At 36.4% G+C, this 17,507-nt stretch overlaps 1 protein-coding gene and 1 pseudogene across 1 annotated transcript in view; one reads left to right on the top strand and one right to left on the bottom strand.

Moving 5' to 3' along the window:
• CFAP299 (cilia and flagella associated protein 299) overlaps window positions 1–17,507 on the top strand; it is a 605,941-nt gene that overhangs the window by 57,795 nt on the left and 530,639 nt on the right. The window lies entirely within an intron of this gene.
• Window positions 15,003–15,470, bottom strand: LOC118895842 (annotated as a pseudogene).

Here is a 17,507-nt window from a genome sequence, read left to right as displayed (position 1 = left end):
CCACATTGCATTGCTGGGAGACGATGTGGAATACAGCCAGCTAGAAGCACAGAATTGGTCTGGGCCTTTGGCAGAAGAGGTTGGTTTTAGACGAAATTCAGAGATAAAACCCAGATAAAATCAAGACAGGTGATGGAGCTGAATAAAGAAACTAAGGTTCATGTATTAATTTCCACAAGCATCTCCTAATTTTCTGTTGGTAATAAAGATTGGTAGTGTATTTATTGTTCTTTATGTAAATGTTCTTCAGTTAAAATTTTTATTTTGAGATATTTGTAGATTTATTTACACTTGTATGAAATAATACAGAGATCCCATGTACCCTTTACCCATTCTCCCTCAATGGCAACATTCTACAAAACTGTAACACACCATAGCCTTGACATTGACACTGATGTAGTCAAGATACAGAACATTTCCATCACTACAAGGATCCCTCCTGATGCCCTTTTATAGCCATGGCCACTCCCACTCACTACCACTCCTTCCTTATAACCCTTGACAACCACAAATGTGTTCTTCATTTCTATAATTTTGTCATTTCAAGAATGTTATGTAACTGGAATAATAAAATATGTAACCTTGGGATTGGCTTTTTTTCACTCAGCGTAATTCTCTGAAGCTTCATTGAGGTCATTGTATCAAAAGTTCATTCCTTTTTATTGCTTGGTGGTTATTCATGGTATGGATGTACCACAGTTTGTTTAATCATTTACCCATTGATGGATATCTGGGTTGTTTTGGCTGTTGTGAATAAGGCTGTTATAAACATGGGTGTACAGGTTTTTTGGTGAATGTAATTTTTTATTTCTCTGGGATATATGCCCAGCAGTGCAATTGCTGGGTTATATGGTAGTCACATTTAAGTTTTTAAAGAATGTGCCACACTTTTTAGAGTATCTGTATCATTTTTACATTCCCAACAGCAAAGTATGAGAGATCCAGAGTTTCTGTATCCTTGCCAGCATGTGGGTGTGTTACTAGTTTTTATTTCAGCCATTCTTGCAGGTGTATCTCATTGTGGTTTTAAGGCATTGTTACTGGCTAAGGATGCTGGACAAAATTTTTTGTACTTATTTACCATCTGTATATCTTCTTTGTTGACATGTCTCTTCATGTCTTTTTCCCATTTTCTAATTGGATTTTTTTTTTTAACTGTTGAGTTTTGAGAGTTCTTTAGATATTTTAGGCTAGTCCTTTGGTAAATATGTGGTTTGTAAATGTTTTCTCCTGGACTATAACTTGTCTTTTCACATTTATCATATGATCTCTTGCAGAAAAAAAGATTTTAATTTTGATAAGTTCCAATTTATCATTTTTTCTTTTTGGTGTTGACTAAGAGCACTTTGCTTAGTCCTAGATCTTCAGGATTTTTTTTTCCTTCCAAAAGTTTTATAGTTTTATATTTTACATTTAATCTGTGGTCTATTTTGAGCTAATTTTTGTATAACGAGTGAGACTTAGGTGAGTTTTATTTTTTGGTTTATGGATGTTTAATTGTCCAGCATTGTTTATTGAAAAGGTGATTTTTTTACATTGAAGTGCTTTTGAACTTCTGTCAAAAATCAATTGGTTATATTTGTGTGGGCCCATCCTGGCTTCTCTGTGCTGTTCCAATTTCATTGATTTCTGCTCTCTACTGTTTTTCATCCTTCTGCTTGCTCAGGGTTTATTTTGTTTTTCTTTTTCAAGGTTCTTGAGGTGGGAGCTTAAATTATTGATTTGAGAATTTTCCCCTTTTCTACTGCATTAAGTTCACACTACAAATTTTTTCTCTCAGCACTATTAGCAGTCTCCCACAAATTGATGATATATTTTCATTTTCATTCTGTTCAATGTATTTTTAATTTCTCTTGAACCTTTCGTTTTTTGATCCATTTACTATTTAGAAGTGTGTTGTTTAATTCCTAGGTGTATGTAGATTTTCCCATTATCTTTCTTGTTGATTTCTAGCTTAATCTCTTTTTGGAGAACACACTGCATGTGATTTGAATTCTTTTAAATTTTTAAGGCCCAGAATATAGTCTATCTTGGAGTATATTTCTTGGGCAGTTGAAAAGAAGGTGTATTATGCTGTTGTTGGGTGAACTGTTCTATAAATGTTGAGATTCTGTTGGTTGATAATGTTGTCAAGTTCTATGTCCTTGCTGATTTTCTGTTTGGTGGTTGTTTTATCAATTGTTAGGAGTGTTGAAGTCTACAAGTATACTTTGGAATTTACTTTTTTTTCTTTTCAGTTCTAGCAGTTTGGGATTCACATAATTTGCAGCTCTGTTATTTGGTCACACTCATTTAGGATTGTTATGTCTTCATGGTCGATTTACCCTTTTATAACTAGACAATGTGTCTCTCTGTTTCTGGTAATTTTCTTTGCTCTAAAGTCTATTTTATGTGATATTAATAGAGCCACTCCTATTTGCCTTTGATTAATGTTTACATGATATATCTCTTTTAATCCTTTTACTTCCAGCTGACCTATATTGTTACATTTAAAGGGAGTTTCTTTAGACAGCGTATAGTTAGTCCATGGTGTTTAATTCACTCTGCCAATCTTTGTCTTTTAATAAGTATATTAGGCCATTTCATATAATGTATGTATTGATATGTTGGGGTTTAAGTCTGCCGTTTTATTTTTTGTTTCTTGTTTTCTTTTGCCTATATTCCTATGTATTTCTTAAACCTGTTTTAGAACTTGATTTTGATTTATCTGTATTGTTGTTTGTGTCTGTGTGTGTGTGTGTGTGTGTGTGTGTGTGTGTGTGTTACTTTTTGCTTTATAGCACAGTGAATCAGTTATACATATACATATATCCCCATATCTCTTCCTTCTTGCGTCTCCCTCCCACCCTCAACGTCCCACCCTTCTAGCTGGTCACAAAGGACAAAGCTGATCTCCCTGTGCTATGCGACTGCTTCCCACTAGCTATTTTACATTTGGTAGTGTATGTATGTCCATATATACACTACCGCTCTCACATTTTGTCCCAGCTTACCCTTCCCCCTCCCTGTGTCCCCAAGTCCATTCTCTAGAAGGTCTGCGTCTTTATTCCCATCTTGCCCCTAGGTTCTTCATGACCATTTTTTTTATTTTTAATTTTTTTAGATTCCATATATATGTGTTAGCATACGGTATTTGTTTTTCTCTTTCTGACTTACTTCACTCTGTATGACAGACCCTAGGTCCATCCAGCTCACTACAAATAACTCAATTTTGTTTCTTTTTATGGCTGAGTAATATTCCATTGTATATATGTGCCACATCTTCTTTATCCATTCATCTGTCGATGGACACTTAGGTTGCTTCCATGTCCTGGCTATTGTAAATAGAGCTGCAATGAACATTGTGGTACATGATTCTTTTTGAATTATGGTTTTCTCAGGGTATATGCCCAGTAGTGGGATTGCTGGGTCATATGGTAGTTCTATTTTTAGTTTTTTAAGGACCCTCCATACTGTTCTCCATAGTGGCTGTATCAATTTACATTCCCACCTTCCCAGTGCAAGAAGGTTCCCTTTTCTCCACACCCTCTCCAGCATTTATTGTTTGTAGATTTTTTGATTATGGCCATTCTGACTGGTGTGAGATGATATCTCCTTGTAGTTTTGATTTGCATTTCTCTAATGATTAATGATGTTGAGCCTCCTTTCATGTATTTGTTGGCAATCTGTATATCTTCTTTGATGAAATGTCTATTTAGGTCTTCTGCCCATTTTTGGATTGGGTTGATTGTTTTTTTGATATTGAGCTGCATGAGCTGCTTATAAATTTTGGAAATTAATCCTTTGTCAGTTGCTTCATTTGCAAGTATTTCCTCCCATTCTGAGGGTTGTCTTTTCATCTTGTTTATGGTTTCCTTTGCTGTGCAAAGCTTTTAAGTTTCATTAGGTCCCATTCGTTTATTTGTGTTTTTATTTCCATTTCTCTAGGAGGTGGGTCAAAAAGTATCTTGCTGTGATTTATGTCATAGAGTGTTCTGCCTATGTTTTCCTCTAAGAATTTGATAGTGTCTGGCCTTACATTTAGGTCTTTAATCCATTTTGAGTTTATTTTTGTGTATGGTGTTAGAGAGTGTTCTAATTTCATTCTTTTACATGTAGCTCTCCAGTTTTCCCAGCACCACTTATTGAAGAGGATGTCTTTTCTCCATCATATATTCTTGGCTCCTTTATCAAAGATGAGGTGACCATATGTGTGTGGGTTTACCTCTGGGCTTTCTATCCTGTTCCATTGATCTATATTTCTGTTTTTGTGCCAGTACAATACTGTCTTGATTACTGTAGCTTTGTAGTATAGTTTGAAGTCCAGGAACCTGATTTCTCCAGCTTCGTTTTTCTTTCTCAAGATTGCTTTGGCTATTCGGGGTCTTTTGTGTTTCCATACAAATTGTGAAATATTTTGTTTTAGTTCTGTGAAAAATGCCAGTGGTGGTTTGATAGGGATTGCACTGAATCTGTAGATTGCTTGGGTAGTATAGTCATTTTCACAATGTTGATTCTTCCAATCCAAGAACATGGTATATCTCTCCATCTATTTGTATCATCTTTAATTTCTTTCATCAGTGTCTTATAATTTTCTGCATACAGGTCTTTTGTCTCCTTCGGTAGGTTTATTCCTAGGTATTTTATTCTTTTTGTTGCAATGGTAAATGGGAGTGTTTTCTTAATTTCACTTTCAAATTTTTCATCATTAGTGTATAGGAGTGGAAGAGATTTCTGTGCATTAATTTTGTATCTTGCTACTTTACCAAATTCATTGATTAACTCTAGTAGTTTTCGGGTAGCATCTTTAGGATTCTCTATGTATAGTATCATGTCATCTTCAAACAGTGACAGCTTTACTTCCTCTTTTCAGATTTGGATTCCTTTTATTTCTTTTTCTTCTCTGATTGCTGTGGCTAAAACTTCCAAAACTATGTTGAATAATAGTGATGAGGGTGGGCAACCTTGTCTTGTTCCTGATCTTAGTGGAAATGGTTTCAGTTTTTCACCATTGAGGATGATGTTGGCTGTGGGTTTGCCATATATGGCCTTTATTATGTTGAGGTAAGTTCCCTCTATGCCTACTTTCTGGAGTTTTTTTTATCATAAATGGATGTTGAATTTTGTCAAAAGCTTTCTCTGCATCTATTGAGATGATCATATGGTTTTTCTCCTTCAGTTTGTTAATATGGTGTATCAAATTGATTGATTTGCATATATTAAAGAATCCTTGCATTCCTGGGGTAAACCCCACTTGATCATGGTGTATGATCCTTTTAATGTGCTGCTGGATTCTGTTTGCTAGTATTCTGTTGAGGATTTTTGCATCTACGTTCATCAGTGATATTGGTCTGTAGTTTTCTTTTGTTGTGACATCTTTGTCTGGTTTTGGTATCAGGGTGATGGTGGCCTCGTAGAATGAGTTTGGGAGTGTTCCCTCCTCTGCAAATTTTTGGAGGAGTTTGAGAAGGATAGGTGTTACCTTTTCGCTGAATGTTTGGTAGAATTCGCCTGTGAAGCCATCTGGTCCTGGGCTTTTGTTTGTTGGAAGATTTTTAATCACAGTTTCAATTTCAGTGCTTGTGATTGGTCTGTTCATATTTTCTATTTCTTCCTGGTTCAGTCTTGGCAGGTTGTACATTTCTAATAATTTGTCCATTTCTTCCAGGTTGTCCATTTTATTGGCATATAGTTGCTTGAAGTAATCTCTCATGATCCTTTGTATTTCTGCTGTGTCAGTTGTTACTTCTCCTTTTTCATTTCTAATTCTATTGATTTGAGTCTTCTCCCTTTTTTTTTTTTATAAATTTATTTATTTATTTATTTATTTATTTTTGGCTGTGTTGGGTCTTCGTTTCTGTGCGAGGGCTTTCTCCAGTTGTGGTGAGCGGGGGCCACTCTTCATCGTGGTGCGCGGGCCTCTCACTGTCGCGGCCTCTCTTGTTGCGGAGCACGGCTCCAGACACGCAGGCTCAGTAGTTGTGGCTCACGGGCCCAGTTGCTCCGCGGTATGTGGGATCTTCCCAGACCAGGGCTCGAACCCGTGTCCCCTGCATTGGCAGGCAGATTCTCAACCACTGTGCCACCAGGGAAGCCCTCCCTTTTTTTCTTGATGAGTCTGGCTAATGGTTTATCAATTTTGTTTATCTTCTCAAAGAACCAGCTTTTAGTTTTATTGATCTTTGCTATCATTTCCTTCATTTCTCTTTCATGAGTTTCTGATCTGATCTTTATGATTTCTTTCCTTCTGCTAACTTTGGGTGTTTTTTGTTCTTCTTTCTCTAATTGCTTTAGGTGTAAGGTTAGGTTGTTTATTTGAGATGTTTCTTGTTTCTTAAGGTAGGATTGTATTGCTATAAACTTCCCTCTTAGAATTGCTTTTTGCTGCATCCCATAGGTTTTGGGTCATCATGTTTTCATTGTCATTTGTTTCTAGGTATTTTTTGATTTCCTCTTTGATTTCTTCAGTGATCTCTAGGTTATTAAGTAGTGTATTGTTTAGCCTCCATGTGTTTGTATTTTTTACAGATTTTTTCCTATAATTGATATCTACTCTCATAGCATTGTGGTCGGAAAAGATACTTGTTATGATTTCAATTTTCTTAAATTTACCAAAGCTTGACTTGTGACCCAAGATATGATCTATCCTGGAAAATGTTCCATGAGCACTTGAGAAGAAAGTTTATCCTGTTGTTTTTAGATGGAATGTCCTATAAATATCAATTAAGTCCATCTTGTTTAATGTATCACTTAAAGCTTGTGTTTCCTCATTTATTTTCATTTTGGATGATCTGTCCATTGGTGAAAGTGGGGTGTTAAAGTCCCCTACTCTGATTGTGTTACTGTCGATTTCCCCTTTTATGGCTGTTAGTATGTGCCTTATGTATTGAGGTGCTCCTATGTTGGGTGCATAAATATTTACAATTGTTATACCTTCTTCTTGGATCGATCCCTTGATCATTATGTAGTGTCCTTCTTTGTCTCCTGTAATAGTCTTTGTTTTAAAGTCTCTTTTGTCTGATATGAGAATTGCTACTCCAGCTTTCTTTTGATTTCCATTTGCATGGAGTATCTTTTTCCGTCCCCTCACTTTCAGTCTGTATGTGTCCCTAGGTCTGAAGTGGGTCTCTTGTAGACAGCATATATATGGGTCTTGTTTTCGTATCCATTCAGCCAGTCTGTGTCTTTTGGTGGGAGCATTTAATCCATTTACACTTAAGGTAATTATCGATATGTATGTTCCTATTACCATTTTCTTAATTGTTTTGGGTTTGTTATTGCAGGTCTTTTCCTTCTCTTGTGTTTCTTGCCTAGAGAAGCTCCTTTAGCATTTGTTGTAAAGCTGGTTTGGTGGTGCTGAATTCTCTTAGCTTTTGCTTGTCTGTAAAGTTTTAATTTCTCCGTCAAATCTGAGTGAGATCCTTGCTGGGTAGAGTAATCTTAGTTGTCAATTTTTCTCCTTCATCACTTTAAATATATGCTGCCACTCCCTTCTGGCTTGCAGAGTTTCTGCTGAAAGATCATCTGTTAACCTTATGGGGATTCCCTTGTGTGTTATTTGTTGTTTTTCCCTTGCTGCTTTTAATATTTTTTCTTTGTATTTAATTTTTGATAGTTTGATTAATATGTGTCTTGGCATGTTTCTCCTTGGATTTATCCTGTATGGGACTCTCTGTGCTTCCTGGACTTTATTAACCATTTCCTTACCCATATTAGGGAAGTTTTCAACTATAATCTCTTCAAATATTTTCTCAGTCCCTTTGTTTTTCTCTTCTTCTTTTGGGACCCCTATAATTCAAATGTTGGTGCGTTTAATATTGTCCCAGCGGTCTCTGAGACCGTTATCAATTCTTTTCATTCATTTTTGTTTATTCTGCTCTGCAATAGTTATTTCCAGTATTTTATCTTCCAGGTCCCTTATCCGTTCTTCTGCCTCAGTTATTCTGCTATTGATCCCTTCTAGAGAATTTTAAATTTCATTTATTGTGTTGTTCATCATTGTTTGTTTGCTCTTTAGTTCTTCTAGGTCCTTGTTAAACGTTTCTTGTATTTTCTCCATTCTGTTTCCAAGATTTTGGATCATCTTTGCTATCATTATTCTGAATTCTTTTTCAGGTAGACTGCCTATTTCCTCTTCATTTGTTAGGTCTGGTGGGTTTTTACCTTGCTCCTTCATCTGCTGTTTGTTTCTTTGTCTTCTCATTTTGCTTAACTTACTGTGTTTGGGGTCTCCTTTTTGCAGGCTGCAGGTTCGTAGTTCCCGTTGTTTTTAGTGTCTGTCCCTAGTGGCTAAGGTTGGTTCAGTGGGTTGTGTAAGCTTCCTGGTGGAGGGGACTGGTGCCTGTGTTCTGGTGGATGAGGCTGGATCTTGTCTTTCTGGTGGGCAGGTCCACATCTGGTGGTGTGTTTTGGGGTGTCTGTGACCTTATTATGATTTTAGGGAGCCTCTCTGCTAATGGGTGGGGTTTTGTTCCTGTCTTGCTAGTTGTTTGGCATAGGGTGTCTAGCATCTGTATTGTTTTTTATTTATTTATTTATTTATTTATTTATTTATTTATTTATGGCTGTATTGGGTCTTCGTTTCTGTGCGAGGGCTCTCTCCAGTTATGGCAAGTGGGGACCACTCTTCATCGCAGTGCGCCGGCCTCTCACTATCACGGCCTCTCTTGTTGCAGAGCACAAGCTCCAGATGCGCAGGCTCAGTAATTGTGGCTCACGGGCCTAGTTGCTCCGTGGCATGTGGGATCTTCCCAGACCAGGGCTCGAACCCGTGTCCCCTGCATTGGCAGGCAGATTCTCAACCACTGCACCACCAGGGAAGCCCTGTATTGTTTTTGATTGTGTCTTTTTGCATAGCCTTTTGGTGGTCGCTCTAGATTAATTATATTGATATATACGTAATTTATCACAATCTGCTGCTATTATCATTTTTGTCGTTTGAGTTAAATATAGAAGCCTTACCTACCATTTAATCCTTTTATTTTCCTTTGTTTATAACATAATTGTTTTAAACCTCTCCTCTGCATGCATTTAATCAATCAGACAGTGTTACAATTTTTGCTTCAACATCAGTTACCTAATAGTTCATTTACCTCTTCCTTGTTTCATTCTAGCTTAACTACCAGTCATCTGCCCCACTTATTACTTATAAAATATAAATCAGAGATAAAGTGCTGTAGATGCGGTAATATCAGTGCCACTCTGCTGAGCGCAGGAACTACAAAATAGTCTCCGTCCTCAGTCAGGGTTAGGGTATGGGAGTAGGGTCAAGTTCATTGGCCAGTAGGGCAATATTTTAGTTCTTGTCATTTTTGTTTTCATTAAGTTTCTTTCTCATTTTGTTTCAGTTATTAATGGTAAGAAATTTGGAATGCTTATTGAAAGAAGTGCAAAATGTGTTCCAAAACCAAATATAACATTTAAAAAATTAGTTTCTGTTTCTCAGTATCTGTATCCTTGCTTCAGGGTTCTTGCTGATATACACAGTGTCTGTGAAAAGTAGAGGAAAACATTCCCACTGGGGGAAGAATTGTAAAAAGGTGCCATTTTTAGGGCTGCTCTAGCCCCACAATATGTGCGCTGAATTTTCTACCCTCACCCTCTTAGCAGGGTCCCTCTCTGCTGGGCTCAACCTGCCTCACTGTTACCTGTGACCCTGCCTTACCTCTCTGAATTTCTCTCATGTTTTGACCTAAAGAAATTTTCTAAGAAATCTGCTCAGATATATTATTTTTCTTTTATTCTGATATCTTGGTTTCTTTCAAGAGGAATAAAATGTAAATTAAATGTAGATTTATTTCTATTCAAAATTCAGTATTAATAAAAGCAATTGTAGCTCTTACTACACCTGTCGTAAGTAATTTCCAGCAACAGGTAACAGGTGTTTTGAGGAAAAGGGGACTTCATGGTCAAAATAAGTTGAGAAAATGGTACATAATCTATCCCATTTTTGTATATTTATATAGTAACAACTCTCAAAAGTTATGTAGTAAAGAAATTCTTGCTTAACTTTGTTTAATCTAGCATTTAACTATATAATTCTACATAATTAAATAATCCAAATTTATTTACCTACATAATTCCTCTTCAATATATTTCATTTTATTTTACTTTGCATATCACCAATTAATAAGTTTTAGTCTATTAATGCCTATTAAAACCAATTTTAGCTTGGGAAATATAAGTTACAAATAATTTATTTGGTTTCTACAATATGTGGGATGTTATACTATGCACTGATATAATTAATCTTTCTTGACTTTTTTAAAGTTAATAACAAATCTGTAACTTTACTGTCATCTCCTCTATAGAAAGTTCTCTTAGTCTGCATCTTATGGACCTTTTCAGGTTCTAATGAATGGCATGAACAGTCCCCAAATTGGATATGGTATTTTGTGTAAGATGTGCACATTTCTGTAGAAAGGGCTCATTGTTTTAAAATTCAGTCTTCAAGGAGTTTGTGACCTTTGTAAGATTAAGACCTACTCTTCTATAGGAGGTAGTTGCCACCATTTGTGTAGTTTTTCCTTTCCCAAATCAAGGTACTGCATTAAACATCAATTTAGGTATCTAAACAAGATATAAAGATACATTATAATATATGGGTGAAGGCATTTAGCACATTTTGTTTTTATTTCAACTACCTATAATGATTATAACTTGTATAAAAGGGCAGGGGAAGTCACACTCTTTATGTTTTTATATTAAATAGCAGATTCAAATTTTATTTTTCATTGTTGCTTTAGTTTCCTGATGTGTTTTTTTTTGGTCTGTTTATATTTATTCACAAATGGTTACTAAATAGCGACTAGTTGCCATATATTAGATATTATGAAATAAAAATAAGAATCATCAGATGATTTTAAGGGATAAGTCTTCATTTGAACTTTACATTTCTTTTTTTTAAAATTTTATTTATTTATTTATTTATTTATGGCTGTGTTGGGTCTTCGTTTCTGTGCGAGGGCTTTCTCTAGTTGCGGCAAGTGGGGGCCACTCTTCATCACGGTGCGCGGGCCTCTCACTATCATGGCCTCTCTTGTTGTGGAGCACAGGCTCCAGATGCACAGGCTCAGCAATTGTGGCTCACGGGCCTAGTCGCTCCGCGGCATGTGGGATCTTCCCAGACCAGGGCTCGACCCCGTGTCCCCTGCATTGGCAGGCAGATTCTCAACCACTGCGCCACCAGGGAAGCCCTGAACTTTACATTTCTTGGACAATAATTAGTAAGGTTAATATGCTAGAGAGCAGGCCATTGCAGAAGGTGTTTCCCCCCTCCCCCCCAAAAAACAACAGAAATTGAAGGGATGCATTTTTAGCAGTTTGTTGAACAGCCAAACTTACTCCTGTTTTGTTACTTCAGACACCTATTCTGATGCTATTCCTTGGCTCTGTATCACAGAACTTCCCATTAATGACTGTCCTTTTATTTCTAGTTTGATTCTTAATTCCATAAAATTTCTATTTTCATTCTTCCACTATTCCTATCCATCCAACATCTTTTTATAAAAAGTCTATTTTATATTGAAAACAGGGAGGGACCATTTTTTATCTGTATTCTGTAAAGTGATGTGGGCAGGATTTAGGTCCCAGCGTGTAATTTTAATAATTTAAGTGATCTGCCTGGGAATGAGGAATGGCTGAGGGTGCAAAATCTGAAACCTTGACCTTAATAGCATCATGTTTGAAAAAGCTGAATTAATTACTCTAAGAAAATAATGTACAAATGTAGTAACATATGAAGAAAATGTTTCCTTGGGAGAAAAATGAATTAATTATGGTAAAAAATTTTCAGCAGAAACAACACTGCATTCTTTTAAAGTGAAATCATAAATAGAGGTAAACTAATATTTCCGGAATTACTGACACTCCATATACAACGTGTATATTTTTCTTGGCCTTAAAATTTTTTTCCACTAAATCAGATTCATTGCATTTGGCAAGATTTTCAGAAAGAGCATGAGGTTATTTGGGGGATGAGTATTTGACATGTTCACACAATGTACAGTTCAGGGTTCAAAGTTGAAATCACAGCACTGTTTTTCTTGACAAGAATTCTCTCTGGCAAATTGCCTAGGAAAATTCTGGTAGATTTCCTTGCGTCCCACCCAATATTCAACTAATATTATAAAATCAGTCATCAGCTGGGACTAACTAATTGCTCTAGAGTTATTTATCTGAATAAGATGACTCTCCATTAGACTTGTTGAAACAATGGGACACATTTAATTGAAAGACTCAAATATTCTTTTGCCTAAAAATTGGTGAGAAAATATATGTTGAATTTGTATCTTTGATAATATGCCAATTATATTATTGGTAAGTTATAGAAATATCTGTATATCTCAGGATAAAATCTAAGTAGGAACTTCTTCGAAATGTTTCTGCTCTAACTTCATTTAATGACATGTTACTGTTGTACTCTTACTATGCCATCAAGATTTCACTTGTTAATTTATTTTGGTGGCTATAGTGCTGAAATTTTATGTCATTTTGAACTATAGACTCTGCCTCATGGAAAATATTATAGTGGTATTCAGAGAGTATAGACTCAGATTGGCTATTATAGTGTGAGTCTAAAATTTGATTTTAAGAGTGTGAGCATGTTGCTGAATCCAAGTTTGTGTGACTGACGCACAGTAAGGCCAAACAAACCGAAATGCCAGAATTTGGAGCTGAGAAAGGTTTATTGTGAGGGCCAAGCAAGGAGAACAGGCAACTCATGCTAAAAAAACCCGAACTCCATGATGGTTTTCAGGAAAGAGGTTTTAAAGGCAGAATTTGGGGTGCGGACTGCAGGGTGTGTGATTTTCTTCTGATTGGTTGGCAGTGGGGTAACAGGGCAGTGCTCCAGGCATCTTGTGCTCAGCCTGAAGTTACCATCCTCCACCTGGGTGGAGTCCTTACTTCCTGCAGAAGAACTCAAAGATAGTTAGGTACATCCCTTGAGGAGGAGCTAGGACCTTATTGCTGCACTATTGTTTGACTGCTTTTCCTTTGTTTCTGCATTCCTTCACTTCCCTGCTTAGTAACTGTTTGAATCTGACCTTTGAAGCTCAGGAAAGGTTTAGGAGGCTGAAGTCTTTTCCCTACAAATGAAAGTGGGGACATGAAAAGGCTTTTGTACCTGGGAGGGCCCCACAGGGTCCCTGCTTGATTTCAAGCAGGCTGTGAAATGTTGAACTACTAGTGTAATTCTAGTGGAGTTCTTCAGTGTCTCCCAATAGAATTAAATATTGCTTTTTGAAAGAAGTTGATTTGGGATTAAGAGCTGTAATTTGTAATGTGTCATTGCAAAACATTATGTAAAATGGCCATGTTTGTAAATATGCAAGGTTTAGGTAAAATAAGTAATTTGGATGCTAAAGCAAAAATTAGGGGTGCAAATTTTTGTTTTATTTCCAGGTTTTCTTTCCTGTATACTATCAACTCTCTCTGCATTTTGTAGTTAAATTGGTGCTATGTAGAACCTGAAGCTTTATAGCCAAGTTCTACTTTTTTCTTTCTAACAATGTTTACAAGCATTTCACCATCATAAAACACTTTTCATTTTATTTTTTATTTTTATGTTTATATTCACAACAGAGATTCATTCATTTATTAATATGCATTTATTGAACATGAATTATGTACCAGACACTGTTCTAGTCCCTCAGAATTTACTAATGACTAAGACAGGAAAAACTTCCTACCATAATGATGTTTACATTATAGCAGGAGAGAAGACAATAAACAAACAAATCCAATGGCTAATTCTTAGTTCTCATCTTAGTTGACTTACAGCAGCATTCAACACAGCTGATCTTTTCCAATACTTTGCAACACTTTCTTTACTTAGTTTTGGGATTTCCCCAGGTTTTCTTCTCTGTCTGTTCATTCTCTATTTCCTTTGCTGGTTCCTCCTTATCTTCTTGATTTCTTAATATTGACATGCTCCACGGCTGTCCTTGAACTTCTTCTCCTCCTTGTCTTCTTTGCATCCTTGATGATTGTATTTATTAGCTTAGCTTTAAATACACTCTCTACTCTGACAACTGCCTATTCATTAGTCTCCAACTTAGACCTCTCCCTTGATCTCCAGGTTCAGTATGGAATTGTTCACTCCATATATCTTCTTTAATATCTGATACACATAAAGTCCTGATTGTACCTTCCGGATTGGCTTGTCCTGCAGGCTTTTCCATTTTAGTAAATGGTAACCCCAGCCAAAAATCTAAGAGCTATCGCTCACTTCTCTTTCTCTTCTAACACATCTCTAGTCCATTGTCCTTTTGATCTCATTACCCCTCATTTTCCCAACTCCAGCCATTCTAGCCTCCATGCTGTTCCTCCAGTACACTGTATATGGTTCAGCCCGAGGGCCTTCTGCTGGAAATCTCATCTCCCAGATTTACTCATGGCACACTCCCTCACATCCTTCAGGTTTGTTCCCAAACTCACTTCTGTGAAACCTTCCTGGACCTATTGAAAAATTATACACCCCTTATTTATGTTCCTTACTAAGTTTTTCTTTATTGCATTTATCCCTGTCTAACATACTAAGTATTTTACTTCCTTTGTACTTTTCCTAGCTCCTCTCCTGCTAGAATGTGAGCTCCATGGGCAGGGAATTTCATGTTTTGCTCTGTACCTGGAATGGTATCTGGCATGCGGTAAGTCCTCAGTGGAATGTGGGGCTCCAGAGCAGAGGAACCACATCTCTGCAGGGTTTCCCTCCCTCCTTCTTCCCTCACCATTTCCCCTCCTTCCCTTCTTCCTTCCCTCTTTCTCTCCCTTCCTTCCTCCCTTCCCCGGCCCCCTTCCTCTTCCTCCTCTTTCTTCATTGTTCTTAATAGGCTTGGAGAAGCCGCTGAGTTAAAGCCCGTTTTCTATTTCTGGCTCTCTGTTTGGATTGGCAGTCACTTGGTTATGTGGGAAATCCGTGCCTAGTCTTCCTGAGGTGTGGGCTGCCTGGACATCATAGAAGCCTCTTCATCTTCAGGGTCATGGCCTGTTTTTTGTTTTGTTTTGTTTTGCTAATTGCTTTATAACCACAACAAACTAGTACAGAGTATGCCCTGTACAAAGCAACACAATAAAGATTGAGGTGCTCCCTTGGGCAAGGCTGAAGATTTCAGCCTGTGATATTTGGAATTTAGGCTACAGTCCTTGTTTTTGGATGGATCGCTGGGTGTGTGACACAGTCCATGCTTTTGACCAGATTCGAACAGGAGAATGGCCACTTGGCCCAGGTAGAAGTAGATGAAGTGTTTGGTTTCATGTGTCACATAAGTACCGAAGTTCCTCCCCACAATGCAGTGGCAGGTGGGGTTCTACTTCTTGTCAAACTCCTTCTTGATATGGGCAGCAGTGTCCTTCTCTGTATTTCTCCAGTGCCTGAGTAGCGCACTCCACCGAGTCCTGTTGCATCTCCTCCAACATATCGGCATTTTTGATCACAGCCTTTCGGTCACACATGGTTACCAAAGAGCAGCGGCTGGCTGACTGCAGCGGTCTCCTGGGGGAGAGGCTGGTGAGGCTCAGACCCTTAGAGAGGAGCGGTCCCTACTGAAGCCGTGGCGCATCTATCAGGGTCACAGCCTATTAACCCTATAATTTGAATTCTGCTCCTGGCAGCTCAGCAGTCATTGAATGCCATTGATATGTGGCTGCAAAAGTTCTGTTTGGGGAGTGGCTTGTTCTTCTAGTGAGTGTCCGAGCTGCTGCCCACCATCGTGGCTCTGGATAACCCTCCTTTAGTACCTCCTATGATACTGTGCTACATTCACAGACTCATTTATTTTTCTCCATGGCAGTAAATTGTAAGCTCTAGGAGAATAGGAACATTTTTTGAAAATAAATATTTGTTGAATAAAGGAAAGAATGTCTAAATTTCACTTATAGATAGAAAAATCTAAAAACAAAAAGATGGAAACTATTTTATGATGATAAAATATTGGTAATAAGCACATAGTTTTTTCTTTCATTTGTTTTATCTATGCTATTTCTAAAAAAAGTCTGTCATTTTTTGGCACAGTTTCCAGTTCTTATACAGTGTACACCCTATTTTTTATATACTTTCATTCATGTTAATGGGAATCTGGAGCTGGATGAAGAGGAATAAGTGTGCCTAGCTTGCCATCTTTCCCAGAATATTTTCACCAATGTTTATGTTTTTTAATAAATGTGTTGTAATGAAAAATACTTCTCAGCTTTTTTACTCACCTTATATGCTTGATAGAGCAATAAATGACTTTGTCCACTCTCAAAGAACAAAAATTTATTCTCATCAAGGAGACTTAAAAAAAAATCTTTTCTTTGTGTGACAAGGCAGGTACTGAGCAGTTGTTTTCCTGCACCTATTGTCCTTAATTTTTTCTGTTCATCTCTTCATTCCCAAATATGCAAAACTACAGAGAAAAAAAGTTATAAAAGGCTAAAGATATGTGATTTCTCTTGAGGTGTTATTCTGTAGAAACATCTGGGTGTGTCATGTACCTGAGTGATTATAAAACAAACACTTTATATATGTTTGTAAACAGGTCATTTCCCTTATTGTGTGCACAGCCTTCTAAATAATATATCCCAATAGTCTGTAGCAATGCATTCCTAAAAATAATCCATGGTGATAACTAAATGCTGCTTCTAGGAATGGAGGAATAGAAAAGAGAAAGATTTGTGAAAAAATGAGAGGAACAGTTTACCTCATTGAAATTATTGGTTCAAATTCTTCTTTTCTCTGTCAGAACTACAAATGAATTATTTTACTCTTTGTATGTAAGCACAAATAGCTTTGATGGTTATAAAGAAATAGTTCATGTATGTGTCATTGATTTAAATTCCTTGAAAACCATTCCAATTTTAAGCAAATAATTACATGTCACAATTTCATGCTAAATATGTTGTTACTTTTTACTAAAATCTTAAGTGTAAGATTCAGTATAATATAAAAATTACATAAATAAATACCAATTAATTCATTTGCTCTTAGAGTAACCTTCTTACTCAGAGTGAGTTAAAAAAAGGATACCCAATTTTTTATCTTATTTGAAATTATAAAATTATTTTAAGAAAAATTTAATTTAGGAAGTTTTATTTTTCTGTATAATCATTGGGAATTGTGTAGACAATTTCTTTATTATATTTATTATTTATATATTATTATTATTTTATATGTTTATTAGATGTGTATAGCTCTTCACGTTGCCAGTATCATCAAGTAAAATGCTGCCAACCCCTTCCATATGTCATACCTTTTTTAATATGTCTTTGGTGTCTACACAGTCATGGCCTCATTGCAGGGATTCAGTAAATATTTGTTACTTAGTCAGTTCATTGATTCTTTCATTCAACAATTATTTATCAAATACCTATTATGTATCAGATATTTAATGCAAAAGGTAAACTGTAAATTTACATTTATTTATATCAAAATTTATATTTTGGATGTTATACCTTGGAAAATATTCTATAAATATCATTAGGTGAGCAGTTATTCTTAAAATAATGTTCTATTCACCTTAGTTCTTATTGTTATAAATATTGGTTCA

This window comes from Balaenoptera musculus, chromosome 5 (genome assembly GCF_009873245.2).
Source record: "Balaenoptera musculus isolate JJ_BM4_2016_0621 chromosome 5, mBalMus1.pri.v3, whole genome shotgun sequence".
Classification (NCBI taxonomy): Eukaryota; Metazoa; Chordata; class Mammalia; order Artiodactyla; family Balaenopteridae; genus Balaenoptera; species Balaenoptera musculus.
The sequence above is the reverse complement of the archived record's forward strand: the minus strand, read 5'-3'. Positions and strand labels throughout refer to the sequence as shown.